The sequence below is a fragment of the Letharia columbiana genome (assembly GCF_014066305.1).
Source record: "Letharia columbiana isolate WasteWater2 chromosome Unknown Sc0000007_s0, whole genome shotgun sequence".
In the NCBI taxonomy this organism is placed as follows: Eukaryota; Fungi; Ascomycota; class Lecanoromycetes; order Lecanorales; family Parmeliaceae; genus Letharia; species Letharia columbiana.
The window spans coordinates 1,118,861-1,128,370 of record NW_023501043.1 but is presented as its reverse complement, the minus strand read 5'-3'; positions in this window follow the sequence as shown (position 1 = coordinate 1,128,370).

Below are 9,510 nucleotides of genomic sequence, written 5' to 3'. Positions count from 1 at the left end.
AGTATTTATAACGCTAATATTACTAGATTAAACGATAATAAAGAATATAATTTAAAGTTATTTTATTTTAAATTCTAGTTAATATATAATAGTTTCTCTAGACTATATTAGACGTATTAAAGTACTTTATTTATTTTTTTAAAAATAATTTATTAAAAACTTAAAAATTAATATAGCTAAAAGCGATTCTCGAAGTAATATTAATTATTTCTCTAGAGTAATTCGAGTCTTAATCTATTTTTAAAATTAAGATCGATAGTACTTTATAGCGAATTTTTAGATAATTATTATAATTTAAAAATAAGAAGTTCTTATCCTCGTTTTATAGATTAATATCTCTCTAGCGATTTCTTAAATAATAAATATAAAAAGCTTTTAAAGTTTTTAGTTACTTTAATACTTTTATACGAGTTTTAATTTAAATTAGCTAAAAAGTATTAAATAGAGAATAATTATTATAGTTAAAAGTGTAAATAAGTAAAAAGATAAAAGAATAATAATTAACGTCTTTCTTTATCTAGTAAAGATTTTCGCTAAAATTTAAAAGTTTAATAATATTATTAATAATTGATTAAGATATTTCGTTTATAGTATAATAAAGTAATTCTTAAATTAATAGTTATAAAGTATTTTAGATTAAAAAGTAGAGATATCGATTATTTAATATTATAAAGATTCTATTATAAGTTTAAAAAGGTTTTTAAATTTAGATCTAGCGAGATAATTAAGAAATATTATATTACTATATTATATAATTAATATTAAAAATTCTTTTCTATTATTTATATAAGAAATATTAGTTATAATATTTATCTAAATATCGAAGAGTATAAAAATATTAAAAAGATATTTTTAAATTTCTTTTTAAATAAATTTTAAATAGTATTAATCTATAGTAGAAAAATATTAATTTAAACTTTTAATAGATAATATTAATAAAAAATTGCGGAAATATCGTTACTTTTATAATAATATCTATTTATATAATATTTATATATTAATAAAATAAAATTAAAATAAAATAATATAAATTTAAATAAGATATAAATTTAATATAAGTAAATATAAAAGTATAATAATAATATAGTAAATATAAGTTTAAATAGTTTAAATTTATCTTAGTTTATTTTTATTTAATAAGTATAAATTAAATTACTTAGAAAGTAAGGATTTAAAATCTTATTTTCGAGTTCTTAACTTTTCGAATTTCTTAATTATTTCTAATATATTCTCTTAAAATATATTTATAGATTTCTAAGTAATTTCGAAGTATCCTTTTTAGCGTACTCGATATCTATTCTTTTTCTCTTATTTTTCTCGATATATAATCTTCTCTATTATATACTTCTCTTATCTCTTAATAACTATAGATATAAAAAAAGATATCTCTCTATTAAAAGAGTTTAATTTAATTTACTTTAAATAAATAATTAAAATAATTAAATAGACTTTAGATATATTAGATAAAAATTTAAGCTTATAAATTAAAGCGCTAATCTTTTTAAAGATTCTATATAAATTAACTTTCTTAATAAATAATAAGAAATTCTTAGAGATATAATAGTTTACTTCTTTAATTCTAGCTAATTTAAGATATATATTATTAATTAGATTTAAGATTTTATATTTAATATTATATTTAATAATTATCTTAATTTATATAAGCTTAATAATATTAAAAATAGTTTTTTAAATTATTTTTTAAATTTTAATAAAGTTCGTAGATATCGAGTCTCTATCTAAAATTATACTTATTAGAAAATTTCTAGATTTAACTTTATAGAGGGCTTCGAAAGAGATAATAAAAGTCGAGATATTCTTTATAATATTTAGAGAATATTTAACTATCTTAACTCTAATATATAATTAAAGTTAATATTTATTATAAAGAATTAATTAATAAAAAAAGCTATAAAGCTAGAAGTAAAATTATTAAAGAATTTATTAATTAATAATATTAAAGTCTCTCTAATTTTAAATTATTAATTATCTTATAACTATTAATTATTTATAATAATTCTAATCTTTTTTATTAATATTAATTAATAATAATATAAGATTCTTATAAATTTTAAATATATTAAAGATAAATATATTAGCTAAAAATTTATAAATATTATTAATCTAATTCTTATAGAATATAAGATTTAAATTTATATATTTAGATTTATAATTAATAACGCTAGTAATAATAATATACTCTTCGATAATTTAATTAATTATTTTTTTATTTCTATAATAAATAACTCGCTTAATATTAGAGAATTTAAGTCTTTAGATTATTTATAATATATTCTTTATATAGCGTATATTATTTAACTAGTCTTAAAAGAACTTTTAAATAATATTAGAATTATTTTAATAAATAATTTTTTTTAGAGAAGCTAAGATAATAAAGAAGATAAAAATTAAATTTGAATAAGTATAATTAATTTATCGATAATCTTAATAAAGATATAATATTTCTTATTATTATTCTAGTTATTATATTATTAATTATATTAAAATTTAAAAAATCGTTATATATATTAATATTAGCGGCTAGCGTAAAAAGATTTTTTTTATATTATAAATTAAACGACTTTAAAATAAAAACGTTTTAATATTAGATAAATATTAATCTTTTAAAAAAGAGTAATATTATTAAAAACGCTTTTTTAAGCTCTTTTAGAATATTAAGACTCGTTAAAATTTAATTTATTAGATATTAATCCGCGCTCTACTTCTTTATATTAATATTATACGCTTTTTAAAGAATAAATTAGCTATCTATTTAAGATTAAATATTAAAAAATAATTATAAATAAGAATTATAATCTAGGCGTTTAAATAATTTTCAATTAATTTCTAATAGATTTAATTTTCAATTTAATTTATTAGATTTTTTTATAAAATTATAAAATTAATAAATAGAGAAAAGAAGGCTATAATTTACTATATTTTTAATATTTATAATTATCTATTTAACTATATAGATAAAAAACTCGGAAAATTAAGAAAAAAGATAGTTTTTTAATTTTTTTTTAAAGCTTTTAAAATAACTCGCGAGAAATTAACTATCTATTATAATTAAACTTAATTAAATTTAAGCTATCTATATAAATAAACTATACTTTTATATTTAAATTATAATAATATAAAATAAATTAAATTAAATTAAAAGATTAATATTAAGAAGAAGCTATAGATAAAGATCTATTAGAAAGCGCTTAAAAAGATATTTTAAAATTATTAAAATATTAATATAAGTAGTTAATTATAAAAAGCTAAGCGAATAAATTAATTAAATAAAAATACGTTTAATTAAATAATAGAATCTAAGATTAAAAATTTAGATAATAAAAATAAATATAATTAGCTTTAATAGTATAGAAGAAATAATAAATCTTCTAATTATTATTCTAATTATAATCTTTATAAAGCTTTTTTTAATAATTTAGCGAATCTCTTAATTCTAGAGTAATAGAAGAAATTAAAATCTAAATATATTATAGTCGCTTAAATAACTTATAATATTCTTTATTCTCTCGCGGAGGTTATTACGTATAAGCGATATTTTTTAATAATTAAAAAATATTATAATACTTAAAAGTATTATATATTAGCGATATTCTATACTCTAATAATAATTTTTTATATAAAGTATTAAGAAAATAAGCTTAAATAGAGTAGATTTAATGTTAAAGAAGATCTTAATATATTAAATTAAATTAAAAGAGTTAATAATACTTTATATAAAAACTTACTTAATATTTATAATAGCTATATTAGTAAATATAATAAACTTATAAAAAGTATTTTAATAAGTTTAATATTTATAAGTTTATTAAAATATATTATTAATACTCTATAATATATATAAAAATAATCGATAAGCTTATAATTAGAGATGATTAATAATAATAAATTTAATCTTAAAGAAGAGATCTAAGATAATTTAAAAAGCGAATTTATCTATAAATGATTAATAAGTTTAATTAGATAGAGATAAATTTAGAGTATTTAAAAGAATTAAGATAAAGTAGAATAGAAGAGTAAATTAGAATTCGAGAGAAGAATAAATATAAAATCTATTAAGCTTATCTAACGCGTTAAGATAAATATATAAATAAAGATAATTATAGAATTTTATTCTTATAATATTTAAAGATTTAAAATTTAGAATATTCTTTTATATTATAATTTTAAAAAAAAAGAATAGAGACGCTTATAGTTCTAATTATTATTTTAATTATTACTATTAATAAGAAGATAAATAGCTATATTAGATTACTTTTTATATTCTCTCTCTCTTAATAAAAAAGAATAAATATATTCTATATATCTTAGTTCGATTATTCTATAAATATAGAAATCTTAATCGAGATATTTTATATATATATTATACTATAATATAATATTATAGATATATTATATCGTAAGATATCTCGCTAAGATTTCGAATCTATATTAAAAAAATAAAATAGTATTTAATTCTATTTATATTATATTTAAGTATAGTATAATATTACTTAATATGAAATATCCTATAAAATATATTATATCTTTCCGGCCAGTAGCTAGATCTTAATAATTTTTAAACTTATTATCGTTCGTCTTATACTAGACGAGATTATTATCGAGATCTTTTTACTTAACTTTATACTTAAGACGACTATAAATTAACTTAAAGATAAATATTTCTTTAATAACTTATTTAATCTAATTGTCAATAGTAACGTATTTTAGCGAAGAGTTTATCTATTTTAATAAGGGGTTATTTATCGCGAGATTTAAGAGATTAGAATAAAAGATATCGTAGATTCTTATACTTAATAGAAGTTTTAGATAATATAAGATTTTTATAAAGCCTATAATCTTAAATAAGCTAAGTCTCTTATAGTTTAATTTATAAAAAGAGCGATTAAAGATAATATTCTTTTTATTTACAAAGATTTTATCGTCTATCTAAAAGATAATCTTTTATTAATACTTATTAATTTATATAATTATAACCTTCTAAATATAATCTATATTACTTCTAATATACTTAAGAATCTATTCTATATAATTTATAATATTCTCTATTTAAATAGTATTAAGATATATATAAATAGTTTTATAGTTAATAATATTCGAGTAGAAACTTATTTAAGAGTGAAATCTCTTATTTATAAGAAAAGATAGAATATTAATAATCGCTGAGATAGTATTATTATCGACGAACTCGATAATAGATAGCTATTTTATCTAGTTATTCTATATATAATTATAGTATATTTAAAGATAACGCTTTATATTCTAATTTACTCGCTTAATTTATTTATTAATTTTAAAGTAAAAGACTATTAATAGCTTAACTATAATATTTAATCTTTTATAAAAAGATATCTATATAATAGCTATAAATTAAGAGTTTTAATTCGATATTATTAAGATCGATAGATTATATAAATAAAATACTTTTTTAAATAATAAATTAATTATCTTCTTAGTAGTAATATTTTTATTAATATCGAAATAGATTACGTAGTAATATTTCTTAATAAATTAATTAATTACTATTTAAATAGCGTTATAGTTATTAAATATAAATAAGTTTATAATAAAGTCGACTAATATATTCTATTATTATTTCTATAAAATTAATAGAGATTAAAGTAAATTATATTCTCGATTATAAGATAACTTAACTCTTTAATAGATATAGTAATTTTAAATATAAATAACTATTATCGCCCTTATTTCTCGCTAGTAATATTCTCTTTTAAGTAATTTATAAATATATATTACTCTAAAATAGTCGTAGAATAATTAATTATATATTTCTCGAATAATATCGATATATATATTATTGAATATCTATAAACGATTCTTATAGTAAAGTACTTTATCTTAGATAAAGTACTTATTAAGAGTAATCTCTTAAAACTTATTCTTATTTTCGGCGATAGCGTTACGAATTTCTATATAGTAGTTATTCTTCTTATTAGTCTTTATTATTTTATAGTAGATAGAGTTATTAATTATATATATATTAATACTTTCGCTATTTAATTTCAATCGATTAAGAATAAGAATTATTTAATATTATTAATATAATCGTTTATTATCGAGATTAATTAATTTATATCTAGCTATTTATATAAATATATTTACTTTAATATTCTAAGATCTAGATTAATAAATAATCTTTATATTAAATTTAAATAGTATATCTAAATAGCGGGCCTAGCGATAGCTAAGATCTCTTTTTTTAATAAAGTATATTAAATCTTTATAATTCGTAGAGATCTTAGTAGAGATATTAATATATTCTAATTTAAGATATTAATATTTAAAATAGCGAATAATAGTTAGTAACTTCTTATTATAGATTTAATAGTTATACTTAATTAGAGTAAAGTTTTTACTATAAAAGATTATTAAATAAAGTACTCTCTTATTATTATATTAAGAAAAAATATCTTTATTAACGTAGTTAAAAGAGTTAATCTCTAGAATAATCTTCTTTATTCTATCGAAATATTATAAAATTAAGATTTCTATAATAACGACTTTTAGAAAATAGAAGATCTCTTAATATACTGAGAATTAATTAAATATAGTTTCTTTTACGATAAATTTTATTATAAATTTAATTATTTTAGAGAAATCTCTAATAAATCGTCGATAAAAATTATAAAATTTAATAAAGGCTTATATTTTTTTAAGGTTAGTAGATATAATTTATTTAATAATAATCTAAATTTTAATAGAATTTATTTATAACTTATCTATAAATACTAGTAAATCTAGAAACTTAATTTTTTAAATATAGAATTCGCATTTAAAGATATTTATCTAAAGGTTAGCGTTTTTTAATTTCTAGAGAATTTATCTAATATATTAAATATATTTCTTTTTTATTTTATTATAAATAAGTATATTATTGAAATAGATTTAGTAGAAGTTATTTAGATATTTTAATAGAATATTATTTATATATTATTAATATATAATTAATTTATTAATTAGATCGAAGGAGAGAATTCGATATTTATATATTTTAAGAAAGATAATAAAAGTAGTAAAATTCTCGCTATTAAAATATATATATAGTTTATTAAATATGACTATAATATTTAATCGAGTAAGATATTTATATTTCTAGATTTTTATTAAAATCTTATCTATTAATAAGATTAGATATTAATTTCTTTTAATAATAGCGTTTAACTTTTAATAGTCTATATAAAAACGTAATTCTTTATTTAGTTTCTTCGCGAATAGAATAGATGAGGCGAATAGTATATAGTTTAATATTATAAAATCCTTCTTTAGATATTAATCTAAATACTTCTTTATCTATTCTAGTTTATATTCTAATATTAAATAGATTCTACTTTTAAAAAGTTTCGTTTTATTAAAGCTATTATTAAATTTTAATTTATAATTATAAGAATAGTATAAGAAAAGTATATTCGTCTTAGTTCTATCGAAAATATTTAGATAGTTATAATACTTCGTAAATAGTTTATATTTTATCTTCTTAGAATTAATCTTATTAGTGCTATTAATCTAAATAGAATAATTAAAATTATAAAAATTTTTATATTTCTTTTCTAAGTTATAGAGATAGGATTTATTAATTAATATATAGAGATCGCGAGATATTCGAGTAATAAGAGATATATATAATATTAACTAGTTATTATAGATCTTATTTATTATTAATATAAATAATTTATTATTATTTTTATAAGCTAGTTAATATATAATCGCTGTATTAATCTTAGTAATATTAATAAATTTAGACTTCTTACTATTCTTATTCTTATTTAATAAAAGAATATTCGAATTAGTTTTATTATTATAAGTAGATAGAGAAGAGCTTTATTATTTTAATATAATAGATAAGAAAGTAGGTAATATAAGTGATTAAAGCTTCGGAGTTAATAGAAAGAGAAGTTCGTTTATTATTAATATTTAGTTATTATTATAATTATATCGATTAGATAGAAAGAGTATCTTATCTTAATAATAAATTAAGAATTACCTCGTATTTATATATTTAAGACTTTTTAATTATTATATTATATTTTAATAATATAATTAATATTAGATATATCTCTTCTTAATAATCTTTTACTATTATTATTAGAAGTAAATAGTATATAATTAGTTATTTTATAATCTAATTATTATAACTTCTTAGTAGTTTAGATTATAATAGTAGAAGTAATTCTAGATATAAGGCCTTATATATCGCTAAAACTAAGAACTTATTTATAACTATATAAATATCGATATATCTATTATCTATAAGAAAATTATTAAGTAAGTAGATTCTCTTTTATAAAGATAGCGTAATTTATATATGAAAAGAATAACGTACTAGAGCGTTATTAGAAGTATCTATTAGATATACTTTATAAGTACCTCTTATCGTAACTTTAAAAGAGGCTATTCGTTTCTTAAATTTAAAGAAGAATCGTCGCTATCTATAGTATCGATATTATTAATTTCAAATTCTTCGTTTATTTCTATCACGTAGAGTCGCGCTTTCTTAGAGATTTTTTTATTAGTCTCGATTTAAATAATTATTATATAGATACTTTAATAATAGTCTTTTTTATTATAATTATAGTATATTAATTTTTTTAATTTTAAATTAATCTTAATATCTAGAGATATAGCGATCGTAGTCTTAATAATAGATATAAGATATATATTAATTGTAATTTATATTATAATTAATTTAATAGTAGTCTTTATAAACTCTATATCTTTATATCTAATACGATATAAATTATTTAATTTTTAAAGATATTCCTTTATAGCCTTTAAGATATTAAATCTTTTTATAATTTTCTATAAATCTCTAAAGTTCTTTCTTAATTTATTTAAAAGATAATACTCTATTCTAATAGTTTTATTAATATTAAAAATAATATCTAATCGAATATAGTCTAAATAGAAGTTAATAAAGAGCTAGATTTCTTATTATAGAGTATATATATTATAATAAAAATTATTATATTAATTTAAGTTCTTATAGATATCGATTAATTTATCTATAATTTTAATAATAGATTAATATAGAGTAATAGAGTTTCGAAGTCTTCTATATATAGTATACTATATAATTTTATTACTAAATTATAAGACTATATAAACTATCTTAAAGTTTTTAATAAGATAATAATCGCTATTAGCTCTAAATTTCTATTCTATTCTAAAGAACTAGTCGTTTTAGATAAAATCGCTATTATTAATAAATAGAGATAAATCTAGAATCTTAACTAATTTCTCTTTTAAATATCTAGATATATATTCTTTCTCGATTAAAAATAGCTATAAATTCTTTATTAATAATAAATTAAAATTATTAACTTTTCGCTATAAAGAAATTATATTCTTTTAGAAGTCTTAAGCTAGTTAATTTATCTTCTCGATTATTCTATAAATCTAATAAATATCGTTTATAATTAGATTCTTTTTTATTATAATAGCGTAATATTAAGTAATAATCTCTTAGAAATCGTCTCG